This window comes from Pungitius pungitius, chromosome 5 (assembly GCF_949316345.1).
Source record: "Pungitius pungitius chromosome 5, fPunPun2.1, whole genome shotgun sequence".
Classification (NCBI taxonomy): domain Eukaryota; kingdom Metazoa; phylum Chordata; class Actinopteri; order Perciformes; family Gasterosteidae; genus Pungitius; species Pungitius pungitius.
This window is the reverse complement of record NC_084904.1, coordinates 13,035,502-13,051,482: the sequence shown is the minus strand read 5'-3', so window position 1 is coordinate 13,051,482 and position 15,981 is coordinate 13,035,502. Positions and strand designations below refer to the sequence as shown.

General features: G+C 41.4%; 1 long non-coding RNA gene across 1 annotated transcript; it reads right to left on the bottom strand.

Moving 5' to 3' along the window:
- Positions 1 to 8,376: 8,376 nt before the first annotated feature.
- On the bottom strand, positions 8,377 to 14,963 carry LOC119224422 (uncharacterized). The gene is made up of 2 exons (XR_005121042.2): positions 14,751 to 14,963; positions 8,377 to 8,900 (listed from the first exon to the last, which is right to left on the bottom strand). It is a non-coding gene; the product is annotated as an uncharacterized LOC119224422 (long non-coding RNA).
- Between the last annotated feature and the right edge of the window lie 1,018 nt (positions 14,964 to 15,981).

Here is a 15,981-nt window from a genome sequence, read left to right as displayed (position 1 = left end):
AACCCAGTGTTAATCAGATTCATAACCCAGTTGAGAAGATGTATGGAGGCTAAGGTGTGGACGTTTTTTGGTTTGGACTTTTAGCTGCTTATTCATATGCTTTGAGGCATTTTAATACATTTTCTGGCTTAAATAAATCAGCACCTGATGAAATTCATTTGGATTGAATTGTTTTTAATCATTGATTCTTCAAATAAATATTCATACCTGGACAAAAATGTGTTAAAAACTGTCCCTCTGTGTTCCTTTAATGGAGTCATTAACAGGTTGAGGACAAAGACTGGACAAGCATCTGCTGTTTGAACTCCCCACAGCCTTGTAAACAGTCCTGGTCATTTAACCTCTGACCTTCCGCCAGTGTGTGCCTCCATTTTGGAGATGCAGGTCCAATGAGGATATGGCGTGCCACGGCGCTCCCTCAAGGGGGTCTGCACCACTTTTTTGCAATCGTAGGGGGGAAATTTGTTGTGGATTAGGGGCTTAACGAGGGAATGATGGGCGTTAAGCGACACTTGACTTCATCCTGGACACTTTGGCTTTGACTTTTTTGTTCGCAGTTTTTGTTCATTGGTTTGAATAAAATGTTTTTGAATTTTTGAATAAAATTATCTAGTAACGGGAGCTCAAAAAAATATTTTTGAAAAAAATATATCAACATGCATCTAAGTGATTCCTTTAACTGATAAACTACTCAAGCTGCCAATAAAACAGGGCCGTGTGTTAGTTTTCTTCTTCACGGGTCACATAATTATAGTGACGGGCAGGGAGGCAATTGGTCCTCCTATTTACAAACAAAGGGCCTAATCTGTTTGCTCAGGGCCCTTGAACTCCTTGATGACCTCATTGGTTCAAGAGCACAAGTGTGGGTCAGAACACTGTGGTCACTTGAGGTCAGAGGTCATGAAACAACACCTCGACCTCATTCCCAGGAGAGCCTTGCTGAAGGGCTCTTGTGCTAGTTAACGGACATTTTTAAGGACTTATGCTGGACAGTTGAGGGATTAATTATGAGGGATCAATTACTATTAACGCGCTACTAACTTATTATGACCATAAAGCCGGGCAAATGCATCGAGTTACAATGCAGAAGAACAACTAGAAGCTTACATTGTAGTCATTAAATTCCCAGTCCAACAGTTTAGCAATGGTATACGGTAAAATAACTCTCTATAAAGGGTTTTTAAAGGGGCAGTTTTTGAAGATAGCATCTTTCAAGGTTAATTTTAAGGTTAGCACGGAAATAAGGGGCCAGAGGTGCAACGGTTGCTGACCACAAGCCACATCCAGAATTAGCATGTTAACATGTTCTGTGTCCATATGAGCATTTTAATGTTAGTTTACCTATGAATTAGCACGTACTCTATATCCACCCAAAAATATTATATTCCCAACTTCTTGCGGAACAGCTTAATTTCTGCCTCATCCAAGCCTCTTCATATGTGTCCATCCCCTCATTGTCATCACCATCATCATCATCGCTACACCACCACCATGATGGCATGCAAAACCAAACTATCCCAAAAGAGAATAGATGAGATGCTGCATTGTCCCACGTCTCCTTGTGACTCCCCATGCTCATAAATCTGCCTGCATGGTCTGTGGTCGTTTATGAGCACTTTGCATAAAGATCGCTCTCACCAACAACGCCCTTCAGCCAGTAATGAAAGCCAAGCGTCAAAGTTGAAGATCAATGTCAGGTTCCGAGATTTGTGACAGGGATGGCTTGTATTTCGAGATATTCAAGGGATGCGAATGGCGAGCAATGTGAGCTACCGTGCAATCCATTATACTGACGGGCATTTTGCTGTTTCTGACACTCAAATAATGGTAGGAGCACCTTTTTAACTGGACTTCAGGCCTTTAAACTGATCTGTCCGTCAATCAGCCGTCAACAAACACTAAGATTGTTGTGAGAGTTCATTCTTAATCTCCAAAATATGATCTGATTCAAGGTTGTGTACGTGCTATTATTTTAAGCAGGATGATATTACACAACACAATGTTGTGCAATAGAAAAATATCAATGTATGTTTAAAATGTAATTGAAATCAAAACGTGGTTCCAAAACTTAATCTGATTGAAGCTATAGCCCCACTGAAATGAACTGAATCTGTTCTCAGCCTGTAGCTGAGGTCAAGGGTTAAATGACTGAGGTCAGAGGGTATTGAACCTCTGTCTAGGGAATCGCTCTGGGGAGTTAAGCATGTGTACTTAGGATGGTGGATTGATTAAGGACAAGTGTCTGATCGGTCTGTGATCAGTGAAAATAATTCTGTTACTTAAATCCCAAAACGTTTGTTTGTAAGGTATACAAACTATGTTTTGGATTTAAATACTAAAATACGCATTCACGTTTAAGGTCATTGTATAATATGAAGTAAACACCGGTTTAATAAAGTTATCCATGAAGTCCCTCAAATTAAACTTTAAGAGTCGTCTTGAACAACCCATCCAAGTGTTTTCTAATCAAACAACCCTTAATGTCTTCCAAAAATGATTAGAAATCACATTTATTGATTTGGTTAGGTTCACCCACAAAGACAACTTGACTACGGAAACATCACAGTTTGGGTTAGTTTGTAAGATTGGTGGTTTTGGCTTCAAATGTAGAGATTCAGGGACTTTCGTTGTTATGTTTACAGTAACAACCACTTGGTCAAGGTTGGGCAATAATTGTGGTCATGGTTTTAAATAGACAACATCTCCCGTGGTACACTCTGGAATTTGGTCAACCCATCGATCCCCCCGACCACTTCCCTAAGTGGATTTGTCCCCTTAATAATAATTTCAAGTGAATGCAAACAAACCACGTTTTAGGGCATTCGCCAAAGATTTCCTTTTTATTTTCATTGGTGGACAGACAAGCATATAAACAAACCAAAAAATTATTACAGCGAAACCTTTTCCACTTCTTCTGCCTCCTCATAAAAAACGTTAAATGCCAAGGTGTACTCGATGCTTTGAGTAGACGGCCCAGGCTGTGCTCAGGCAGGTGGCAGCTCAGATCAGCACCCCACTCTCGGGTCCGGGCCACAGATTAAAACACATCTCCCTCTGCCCACTTTCATCTACAGCCAACTATCCAGCCAAGCATACCCTGTGCCTCCTCACTACTGCATCTCTTATCCTTCTTATCGTTCTTGTCCTGCCTCCAGTTTCTCTCTCATGCAGGGGACCGAGATGGGCATGCAGGGACAAACCAGAGGCCTTGGAGAAAGAAAAAAAAAGGAAGAAAACAGGAGGGAAGGACATTGAGCTTTGGGGAGGGTGAGGAAGAAAGGAGGCGGGTAGAAAAAGAGAAACGCACATTGTACTTTTCAAATGGATGGGAAATGATTCGCTGGGATTTGCTGACAATTATACGGTGGGGTTTAATCAATTCGGACCATTCACAGCGTGGAGAGGGCTGATCCCCCAGTACAAAGGAACAGACCGTGGGAGGGCGGTACCTGAGAAAGCACCGGCCTGGTGTAAGTAACATGAGGCAACACTCCCCTCCCCACACATTGCACTGCAGCATATGGCCCCTCTCTGAACTTATTAGCGAGCGGATTAAGGCCAATCGCAGGGACCCAATGGCCTGTGGCTGCCTCTGACGCACCCTCCCTCGCTCCTCTTCACCCCAAGGAATGAGGCTGACTGACAAGGGGCATTGTGTTGGGCACCTAGATCACCACACCCCTCACTTACCCTGTCATGCAGTGTAGTTTGATGAGGTTATTTGGTAGAGAGAACAGAATTTGACCATTAACCTCAAGGCCACAGAACACACTATGCATGTACTTTGATAATCACTGCGTCGTGTTCTACCAGAAAACCACTCTAAACATGTCTACATCAGCATTTTTTATAAGATCATTTTTGCCTTTTCCCTTGACCACAATGGTAATGCTACCTGCAAATTAGCAGACTGCTCGGCTATGGAGTGGATTAAAAGCACCTGAATGTGAGCACACAGATTAGCCCTGTAGATATGAGGTCTAATTAGCATCTCATTGCAACTCGACATGCAAGCTCAACATGAGTGCAGACACGCTGAGAGAAAAGGCTCCATTGGCCAGGGGTTGATTATAGGTCTATTATGTGCACAGTACTTAGTGATGGGCTGAGAGTAGGAATTAAGAGCTTGATGGCTACTGCGAGGGTACCTGGGCTGAAGTACAGACGTGTTAGCAGTCAACAGGGCCTCGGGTCTACAGGAGGCCAAGACTGGGGGGAGCTATACAGTAGTCTCTGGCCTCCCTGAGTATTCATGGAGAGATTTGACAAGAGGAGCCCCCTATTTAAGCCTTCATTTGATCTGGCAAGCGGCAGGTGATCCTCTGCCTCTTTTTGTGTCAGACCGCAGGGGTACGTCGACCCCTCGTGACCTGTCTTACCTGGCGCCCTTCAGGACACCTCATTTAGAGGGGAAAAGAGAGGCTAATTCAGTCTCGGGTGTCCACCCATCGCGGAGCTCCACCTGGCCACAGGTTCGCAAGGTCAGCTCCACACTGAGACAGCGGGGGGGCGCGAGGTCGGCTTTTCTAATCCCCTCATATACCGGGAACTGTTGGAGGACCCCAAAGGCCAGAGTAGGAGCAGAAAAGCCATCTTCCCGATTATTTTAGACAGGATTAAGGAACAGCAGGGGTTGGACTTGTGGGGTTGAGGTTTTACACTCGGAGATCATGAAGGCATTTCTGAGAAGAGCAGCAGAAGAAGACCCAGCTTTGGTCTACTCTTCTGATACCGTCTTTGACCAATGACCTCACCATGACGGCACACAACCACAGCTCATAAAACAGTATATTGTGCAAGGCCTCTTCTCCCGTTCACGGTTCCCTTCCGAGTGAGTGTTTGTTTGTTTTGTTTGCTTTCAAGAAAGAGTTCTCGTTAGGCGAGAGCCAAGCAGTTGATCTTTAATGAGAGGGGGAATCCTCTCCCCCTCCTCCGTGCAGGATGGCTCGCTATACCTTATCTTGAACCTCCCTTTGCTAGCTTTCATGTGTGTGTCTCGTCATTCTGGGGTGAGTGACTGCTCCTCGGAGGGACTGTGTCTTTGAGAACCATTGATTAATGCTCTTTGAGGATAGGGGGGTGCAGCGCTGCGCCTCACCTTCTTTACATACAAAGCAACATTTCCTGCACAAACAGTGATGCGACAGAGACTGTGTTGGTAAGGGAAACCCACACAGGCCTGTGCTTCATAGACACAGATAAAAATGGGCGGCCTAGTAGTCAAATCTTTTTCTACACCCACTCTTCCCAATCAACGCTTCTGGACTCTGTATCTCACCATTTCTGACAGATTTTCACCTGTGAAAAACACCTCGGAAGGCCGTCCTTTCTCATCAGCAGCTTTTCTCCCAACAAAATTAGCCATAGTATGGAAAAATTCATATATATATATATATATATATATATATTATTCTGGTAACTAAATACGGAGATCCCAAAACTATTTAAAAAAACACACGTAGGCATTATTGCATTTGGATTACATTTGATTACTTTTATTTACTGAAGGTCAATTAAATAAAGTGAGAGCCGACCAATGGTCACCATATGAAATGCTTGTTACGCTCAAGAGCATTTAGCAAAGGATATTAAAAAACTACAACAATGAAACTTAGAACGACATCAATGCAAGGGCAACTGTTAACATTTCGGATTAGCTCCGTGACCTGGTTTGAACTTTGGGTTCATTTGGCTGCATTTGCTTCCATCATCGACTGAATAAGCAGATTCAACGGGCAAAGATCCATTTCCCTCCACACACTCAGTGCTCCCTCTCCTTCTGAGCTACTCAAATCAGGTTAGCCATTCAAATCAGGTTAGCTCCTCTTAAGCGTCAAAAGTACTTTTAATTCAAAGCGTCACTTCATCCACACCAGACGTGTTGGAATGCCAGAGCTTCAGTTGTCAGTGCCTCCGCACTGATCCACATCCACTGGGGTCAGACGGATCAGGATATGGAGCCACCCAGTTCAAGTGTGTGTGTGTGTGTGTGTGTGTGAAAAGGGGGAGTGTTGGAGATATTTTAGGGTTGGATGAGAAGAGTTCCTTACAATCTGGCAGTCCCCCACACTGACATGTGTGTTTGATGGTACACACAGCCTGTCGGCGGTCTCCGTGACCCACGGCTGGCACAGAGGGTCGAGTGTGTGACAACACGTTGCTGTTTGTGCTGCAGAGGGCCGAGGTTTGTTGAGGGCGGGTTTGTGGGTGCAAGGAGGAAGCCGGGGGTTGGAGCTGAGGACAGGGGTTGTTGAGACTGCCAGTCTCTGTGGTTATTGTAGGACAGGAAAAAAACACCCATCAAAGTATCTTCTCACCATCTGGATTCCACATAGATTCTCAGATGTATCATAGAAAACACATAAATCAGACATATTTGATATTTTCTTTATGTTTTTGGATCAGTTATGTGAGAACACAACTAACATTGTGTTATACCTAAAATAAATCAGCAGTGAATACTGGATAGCACCGCCTTTTCATTTCAAAGCCTCTAACAAGGACTTGGTGTGGACATTATTAGAGTCCAACTATGAACCGACCTGGATTTATCAACAGACCCCGGCTCTTATCCAACACGGTAAATGTCCATTTCTATACGCAGATAGATTCCAAGGGGTAAAGAGATATAGGAGGTGAAAATGAATGAGAAATGGACAAAGGGTCTATGGCTGAACTTTTTTTTCATGTGCCTGAAGCCACACTTGCATCGGGTAAGCCTTTATAAGACCTACCTGACCGAAATTAAAATCTAAATTCACAGTATATGTAGAGTATGCTGAGCTGCAACGTATGTATGCTGCAAGAATAAAAGCCAAATAAATTGTGTTCTGTATTGTACTGTATTCAAATATCTTGTGTTTTCAGTGTTTCATACATTCTACTTTTTTCAAGTGCACCATTTCTTATTTTGCTTTGGAAATTTGATGCACACCATGCACACAGAACAATTATGCTCTTGAAAGTAACTGAGACTGCAGGTCTTTGTGACTCATATTTATATGCCGCGTGGTGGAGCAGGCAGTCTGATTGTCTGAGGCTAATAACAATGGAGTGGGAGGAAGAGGTGAACAGAGCAGAAGTTAAAAAGGCTTTGAGGCTTACAGTGGGAGTAGGCGTACGTCAGGGTCTAAACGTGTGTGTGTGTGTTTGCAGGAGGGTACAGCCTAAGTGTAGGTACAGTGGTATGTTAACCCTATTCTGATAAATGTGTGGGATGTGAGGGTCGTTGTAGAGCCCAAGAGCCAATCTGCCCAAGACCCTCAGTGTAGCCTGAGGGCCTCCTCAGTGCCGTCCTTTACCTGCCTGTCTCTGTTTTTCCCTCTCCTGTTATTCAAACTCTGTACTGAATAAAAAAGGTTTACGTTTATGCTTAACTTGTAAAAATTGACAACTAAATTACCTTCATGATTGGCCTTGACTTTAAATATTATACACTAAATACATTTTTATGTTGCTCCTATGTGACGCAGTGAAATTATCCCAGAATCAAATCACAACTTACTGAACATAGGTAAACGTGGTCGACATTTTTATAGGAATTTTCCAGGACATTTTAAACATTTTTCTTATGCTAATTGGTCCATCGTTAAGAGCGTCAAGCCCTCCTCCGTCGAAACGAATGTGAATGCTTTGTTACAGATCAGTCAGAAAGCCTCAGGACACCCACTCCGCAGCAACACTGCAATGACGGCACTGTGCATCAACAAATAGACATTACAAAATCTGTGAGATATAGATGACACAAACACTTTGTAAATATAATTTTGGCATTTGAACTGATGAGTGGTGCAATATACGGAGCTTGGATCAAATCAAAAGACTGTGTGAGAGGAAGATGAGAGTTATGCAGAATCAGTGCGTGTGATGGAGCTGAGCTGCAGACAGAATAAGGTGGTTTTGATCAGGAGTTTCTTTGGGATAATTGTCAGGATCTGCTGTTTGGAAGATGACTGACGAAAGGAAAAATGTGACAGTGGAATTTGTTGAGGAAACATGAAAATGTGTCACACATCCGTCAAACAAAGAAATGCAATATTCATGGCTCCTTGAAGTATATCTCTGTCTCCCTCCCTCTCTCTCTCTCTCTCTCTCTCTCTAGACACACACATGCATATTGTTAATGGCGTCTCAGCGTCTTCTCTACAAATGATTTCCCACGTCGTCATGCGTTACCCTAACGTGCTTGCATGAAAGGATTCATTTTCAAAAAGGCTGTTTACATAACAATGACAAGAGTGTTTAAAAAAACGACAATTGAAAACATGATTATGATAAGCATGTGAAAGTTTTAATCGTTTTAATCTCTCTGCCCGTAATTCTATTGAGGATTGAAAACACCACATTGATCGCTTCAAATAGTCATGTAGAGTCATGTTTTTTCATCCATGTATATCGTTTTATTTTTTTATTTTACAGTCAAAAACATGGATTTACCCATGAACGTTAAGACACACAACCTCATTCTAAAGCAAGAAATATAGAAAAAAAAGTTTTCTTCTTTTTTGAGGGAGTCCATTGATTAATTAGAGCTATTTGTCGACGTCTTCTCCCTCACATCTCTCTAACGCACACACGCAGACACACACGCACACACACACAGTGTGTAATTTACAAACACACACTCACACACCGACTAAGAAAACAAAACCCCACTAATCATTTGAAGCCTGTGCTTTGTAGGTGGGGCCTCGTCTTTATCGGGCCTCAGCAGTGCAGGTTTTTGTTGGTTTTGGCTCTGCATCCTCAATCAATCGCTAACAGGAAGAACTTTAATCAGGGTTTTAATGCAGCTGTACAAGAGGTGGGCTGTCCCATTGTCCGGGTTTGAAAAGGTTGATCAGAGGGGAGTCCTCTTGCGTTTCTTTACATTCACCTGCTGGGCCCTATTGGGTCTCTTTCTGAAAGAAAAGGACAAGGGAAATGAATAAAGAACACAGTGTGTCCGCTCAACCGGCCTATGGGCTAATCAAGGAGCTACTTGTCAACCCGACAGAGCCTCACAGTTCTGGCCGTTAAGCTCTGCCTTTCTCTTCCCCGTGCCAATTCAGACGCACTGAGGAGCTGAGACAAGACGAACAACAGCAGGCCACAACACAACCATGAGCTAATGATATGCTACTCTGCAATTAATGTATGAAGCAGGTGAGGAGGGGGGAAGAAAAACAATATCAATCACAGAAATATAACTGAAATTATAACTAAATATATGAAATATAAAATGGAAGTTTAATATTTTGTGAAAAACATACAATAGATTTTACATTTTTATTTGTAGTTTTACTCAGGCACTTGCTTAGCCGTGCATTCCGTTAGAAAACCTTCTTCAGAGATACAACACATTCATGCACACCTTGCTGACTTATGTTCCACCTTCTAGAAAAATCCAAAAGGAACTTAAATGCAGTTTCATCAAGAGATCTATATTTGCAAAGCTGCAATGTGGCAACATTTGCATTCAGGCTCAAGGCCGATTAAATGATGCTCTTACTCCATCTAGTGATATGACAAAGTAATTCCCATCCTCCACACAGGTGAATGACTGTGTGTGTGTGAGTGTGTGTGTTTGGTGTTTCAGTAAATTAATATCCTAAGATGTCCAAGAAACTGAGAGGAAATTAACATTTTGACATTCAAGACATGTCTTGAATATAGTAGTATATTGAGAGGTTTAGTGAGAGGAAAAAACACAGGTATTTGTCTCTTTTTCATTATGTTAATTATATTTTTGCCTCAATTTAATATTCCTCACACAAAAACCACAAGAGGGCATTATTTATTTAGGGGATTGTAGCAAACAATATCACATGCACAACATGAAAAATATATAGAAAACCTTGATTCTGATGAATAGATTATTATTAGAATGTTGGAATTGACATTCAAATATATATCCCAATTTAGAGTAACTATACATTTTATTTCTTAAAAGAATGTGTAGCTATGAATGTAGATAACTAATGACAATAGGTCCATTGGAAACAAGAAATATTTAAAGTCCTAAATTACTTAGCCATGCCAGTACCATATCAATCATTCAGACTCGATTTGTATGAGAATGTTCATGCACACATTGTGATTAACACAATGCCAGTTACTAAAGATACATAACAAATGAATCAAACGATGAACGTTTTAATATAAATATGCGAGGAGCTGAGGAAACGACTAAATAGATATAAATTTAAAGTGAGGAAAGATGGGGGAGAATCGGAAGTCGATAAAAACCCTAACTTTGTATGCCAACATGTGCTGACGAGTTAAACAGAATCTAATACATGAATAGATGGACAGATGAATAAAAAGTCAATTAAGGTAGGTTTTTTACAATTTTGAACAATCATTGACAATTTGATAATAAATGTAAACTTTATCATGCAGTAAATGTATTTATTTAGATATATTGTATTACTACATGTATTTTGATGAGATGCACTCTAACTGAAAAAGGGCCCAAATCAACATTTTGTATCAATTACTGTACAAAGTGCAACCCGACGTCTATGATTTGTCACAGACAATGTAAGGTAGTGTTAGAATCACTGATCCGCCTGACAAGGCTTTTTGTTGAAGTCCACAGGAAATCCACAGGAAGCCTTCAGAGCTCTGCAACCAGGATTGATGCAACAAGGGGCTCTATCAAAAGGGATGGCGGCAATTAGGAAAACAAGAGAAGAGGGTGCCGGTGATTATAGTAGGAGCACTTGAACAGCCAACACCCGGTGTGAACACTGACAATTATAGAGGCACTGATGAGGCAGAAAATACACCTTCTGGTAGTTTTTTGGAAATGCGTTTTTTTTTTAATGAAAGCTCTGTGATTAATCTGAGACTATATGAATACAATTATATTTATTAAAAAATAAAATTGTGTATGTTTTTTATGCCAAGATGTGCCAACATACTTATATATTAGACATATGAGAAAAAAATGTAATCTTGTCTGTTATATTTCTTTGCTTTTGTTTTAATTCCTGTGATAAACAGGGCATGCAAACCCTGAACCCGTCTGATTGCAGGATTTTAAATGGTGTTTAGTTAAAATTGTGTGTAAGCTCACTTGAACCTGCTTAATTAACAGAATTGAAATGAATAAAATACACTGTGTATACATGCCAGTGGGATTTTATTTACTTCCACTTTTGCAATCTACATTTATAAACTTTTTTTGGCTGATTTGCATTGTTTGGATGCTGATTTTGACAGGCACGCACTTTAGAAGGTCAGCAATTCACCTGTAAGTCAAGAAATTACCCTTCCTAATTTTTGCTGTCCTTCAAGAACAGCCCGACATCCTCCTTTGCATTTTAATGCAGACAACCTGATTATTAAATCTTAAAAGGCTTTTTTTTTGTCTGGAATAAATGGTTTTGGTTGCTGGGCAACCTGACTTGATGAAACACAGATCCCCTCCCCCATTCCCAAATAATTCATCGTCTAAATTAGATTAAGATGCAAAACCTGCTGCTGCGAGCAAACTCACACTGATGTATGAATCTCACACAGAGACACACGCTCAATGTACTAGCTCTGCTTTAGTGATGCCTTTTTCGTTATTTAATTGTCCATTCAATAATTCATGGCAATGTGGTCCTTTTTTTAATTGATACATTTCAGTAAAAACGAAGAATGCATCTCCTTTTAAACGTATCATTTGAACAGACATATTTAAATTGTTGTGACACTTTCACCTTTGCAATTACGATAGATATTATATAGACAAATTCTTGTTTTAAATATGAGCATAATTGCATTTCCATTATAAAATACACAAATACACTCCATCCCTTTTGGGGGGAGGGGGGGGGGGGGGTGCCAACAAACATGCCAAGCCGTACATTACTCTACCAGCACACTACACAATGTGCACCCATTTCTCCCCCATATGGCCTTGCTGTTTGGAAAGGTGAGAACATTGCACGTTGATATAAAGGGTCATTTGGAGGACTTGTTGGAGCTTCGTTCTGTGAAGGATTGGATGTTCACTAGAATGGCTGCAGTTTAGCATCCATCTATCTGCATGTCACTCAAAGCTAGAGGCGCTCAGAACGATGGAAGACGACGTGTGTTTTTCACTCCCAAGTGATTTAAATCCTGGCAACACCATTTACAAATGAACACAAAACTTTGTTTTGTAAATAAAACCTTTTCTTTTAAACTCAGTAAAGGAAAAAAAATCTCAAACATTGTTGCACTGCATTTATATTCAAGGTACAGTTAAATGGATCATTAAATTTCACACAATTCTCACTGGTCTTACCGTGGAGGAGAAGTTATACGCATATAGCAAACCAAGGACCGCTGGATTTGTCATAAAGAGCATGCCATTTCACTCTCCCTGAAGCTATGGCTTTGATTGAATCCTGAAATGAGAAATGTCCCAAATCTCTACCAATATGCTAGAAATGAAAATTGGCCTTGGGGGTTTAAGGTTCCCATTAAGGGTCTGCTTAACATATTCTGTTAAGTGCGGTTGGAGTGCATCACAAATACAACATCATTACGTGTCCCCACGCACTGAAACAAAATGTCCCTAAAATGATTTTGTGCCCAAGTGCAAGAGGGCTTTGGGTCAGGCCTCCACCGGACTGAAGCCAGAGAAAAGCAAGCCAATATTCACATCATACAGGAGCAATTATCATGTCAGACTGGTACCCGAAAAAAAGATGGCCAAATCCCGTCTGAGATATGAAACAAATCTGAAATCCCGTCGGTGTATTTGTAGTGCTCAAGAATTGACGTCTGAATACAAACATCTGTAGCACTGGCTTTTATCACAGCCTTCCTTTAACATATAGCATATGTCAAATGATAGTATTTGATAGCTTCTGTAAGGTTTTATTAGAAATAATAAAGTCTTCCTCTACATCAGCATCTCCTTTCATGCCGGTAATGCCTGTCTGGCTCTCAATGCCCTGATTTGATACAACCGTCCTCCTTCCTATAGCCCTCATTTCTCCGGTATAGCTGTATTTTCAGGAAACAGGAAAATGTCTTTCCTGGTTGCTTAGTATTCACGTCACGTAAAGTGGGTCTGTGTTCCTCATTTAGTTCTGTACTGTACAGCTGGGGAGCTGTCCGGCGTATGCCGGCAGTATGCAAATGACTCAGGATTTGAATGGAGATGGAGGTAGACACAAAGCTCAATTAGAGACAGAAAGGGAGAGAGAGATTGTGGGGGAGCTTTCAGGGTCTGGAGGGTAGGGGGAAGGGAAAGGGAAGAGAAAGAAAAAAAAAACATGACTGTTTAATGCCAACCTGAGGAAACCAATGTACGGACACATGCAAACACAAAGGCATACACAGAATGCACATGAAAAGCCGGGCAGTTTTATAAATTCCACAGACAGCAGATCTCTGAGGGGCTCAGAGATCTCAGCCTTGTGATGCAAATTAATCACATTTAGAATATTCATAACATCCTTGTAACACGTAGCATAAAAAAAACGTGTCAAGCCAGCTCAGGTGCACTTTGTTTGTTTAAAGCTCAAAGAGAGACTGAGAGACTGGATGACGGCCATTTTGTTCGTGGGCGTTAGCCGATGCCCAGCAGCAATACATCACCTGACCCGGCCCCTGCATGAGTGTCCTTGAAAGAGTCTCTGACATCAGCACTGCCACCCTTGGTTGCCACAGCAACCTCAGTGTGTGTGTGTGTGTGTGTGTGTGTGTGTGTGTGAAGGGCAGAATAATTAATATGTCTAATTGCATTTGTTGGGGTGTGAAGCTGAAATGGATTGAGCGCTGCAGTGAATGATGAGGAATATCAGAGGAGGGGGGAAAAAGAGATTTAGCGAGCTCATTGTTTGAAAAATCATTCGCATCATTTTCGGGGATATTTCCAAATGATTTTGTTTCGTCCAAGAAAGTAACTTCAGAGATGAGACGGTGCAGACATGAGCCACAGGAGGAGGATTATCATCCATCTCTAGATACTTCTCCTCCACAACATTATAATGGGGGGGAAGATAAAGCTAAGGTGATGCTTCACACCGCATTAATCTGCCGGTCGATGGCTGACTTGTGTCCTTGAATTGCAATAATTTCCCCATGCCTCAAAAGGTTTTCAAACGCAGCTCAGAACAAAACAGACTTGACTCTGTGTGCCGAGACGAACCTGATCAGGGAGGCTCACAGATCATTCAGCTGATGCCACAGTATCACCTGGGACGGGTTTAAAACACCGCCTGTGAGATTATATAAACACATAAATCTGAAAAAACATTTTCTTTCTCTCTCCAAACCACCAGACACATGTGCAAACACAGATATCTCATCCCAAATGTCCTGCAGGCTGCATGGCGCGCGTCTCAATACTTGGCAAAATATGAATATAACGTTGCACATCATTTTTGGCCTCCACGGTCCACGTTTCTAAGATATTCCAAAACAGGATGAAAAAAAAGACAAAACTATGTCATCTACCACACCGCGGAATTATGCGAAATGCACACATGGAAAGGCGTATACTGGCAACAACGACGTGCACGCAGGCAGCCGGTCACTCACGCACGCAAACATCATACGCCCTATCAGTGCGCGCACACGCGGGCGCACATGCAGTAAACGTTGCGAGGGTCTCATCAATAATGCATTGGCACTTGATGTTTATGCGATCTCCGGGGCGCACGTCGGACGTGTGCAGCGTGTCACGCGCATATGTCACAGACGCCGCTCGAACATTCACGTTAAAATCGTTTCCACCTGTCGAGAAAGAGATTTTAGATAATAAAACAGTGCTCAGCACGTACCTGTTAAAGCATACTTTCTTTGATTCTGGTTTACGCGGGCTTGAAGGACTCCATGATAACGCCTCACTAAGGAAATAAAACTGTAGCTGCGGTGATATGCAAATGAAGGGCTCCCGCTGAATGCAAGGGCATTTATTATTCATAAATTACTCATGTTTATGCAGATGACGGTATACGGAAACAGTGGTGGGGGTTGAGCAGCTCCGTCTAAACGCACCGTGTGATTCAATTTCTGTTATGCTCTTTCATCCAAAATGCTCCGTATGCAGGGACTGGACGATCAGGGCAGGCTGCGGCATGTTATTCTGAGGTGGTAGATGGTAAGCTGTGGGCAGGTTGAAGGCCCACAACGTGCAAAGCAAGGGGGGCCTGGATAAACGTCATTTAGGCTTTATGGTTTGATTCAGGTTAGCTGAACCTGTTGCTCTTAATAGTGTGTTTTTATAGGGGTCTATAAACCATATTTGCATTCTAAACCCTTAAAAACGTTGTTGAGATTAATTATGAATTGTCATGTAAAGAAAATTAGTCGTTTTCAGCAATTAGTATATTGAGTAGAAACAGAACACAATTGCAATCACATTCATTGTCGAGGGATGAGAAACAGTTAACTCGTGTACAATGTTAGAATACCTGAAGTTCAATTTCCTGCTATATCGCAGAGGGATATAATATACTTTAACATCACTACATTTTTCTGTGAAGATTCTGTTTTTTCAAAATATAGCCAAGAATGATTCATGTATTATTAAAGATGAATTGACCCTGCACTACATCAAATAAATAAAATGAGCTCCACCTTTTCCAGCTGCAACATGAGAAGAATAAATGCAAAAATAATGATAATATATTTACATAATTTGTATTATTCTGTAAAATTAGTAGCCTCTGTTTACTTGGGCTGGTAGGGGGGTCGCCACTTCATTACCAACCAAAAAACAAATGCAAAAATGACATAAGAACTGAACATGCTGTTGTGTTCGAACTACAATGTTTGTCCTCAAAGGGGGCTCTCACAGAAAAAGTTTGGGAACCACTGCTATAACCTGTCATTCATTTTACTTTTATAACATACTTTAATATCCCCTTTTAATACATATGACGTAGTATTCTACCACTATACAATTTCGTACTATATAATTTTTAAATTTGTATTATTAGTTTGAGATTCATGGCAGACATCAGGGTAATGCCTACTGTTAAATATTTATTTTGCGCCGTGTATCATGAA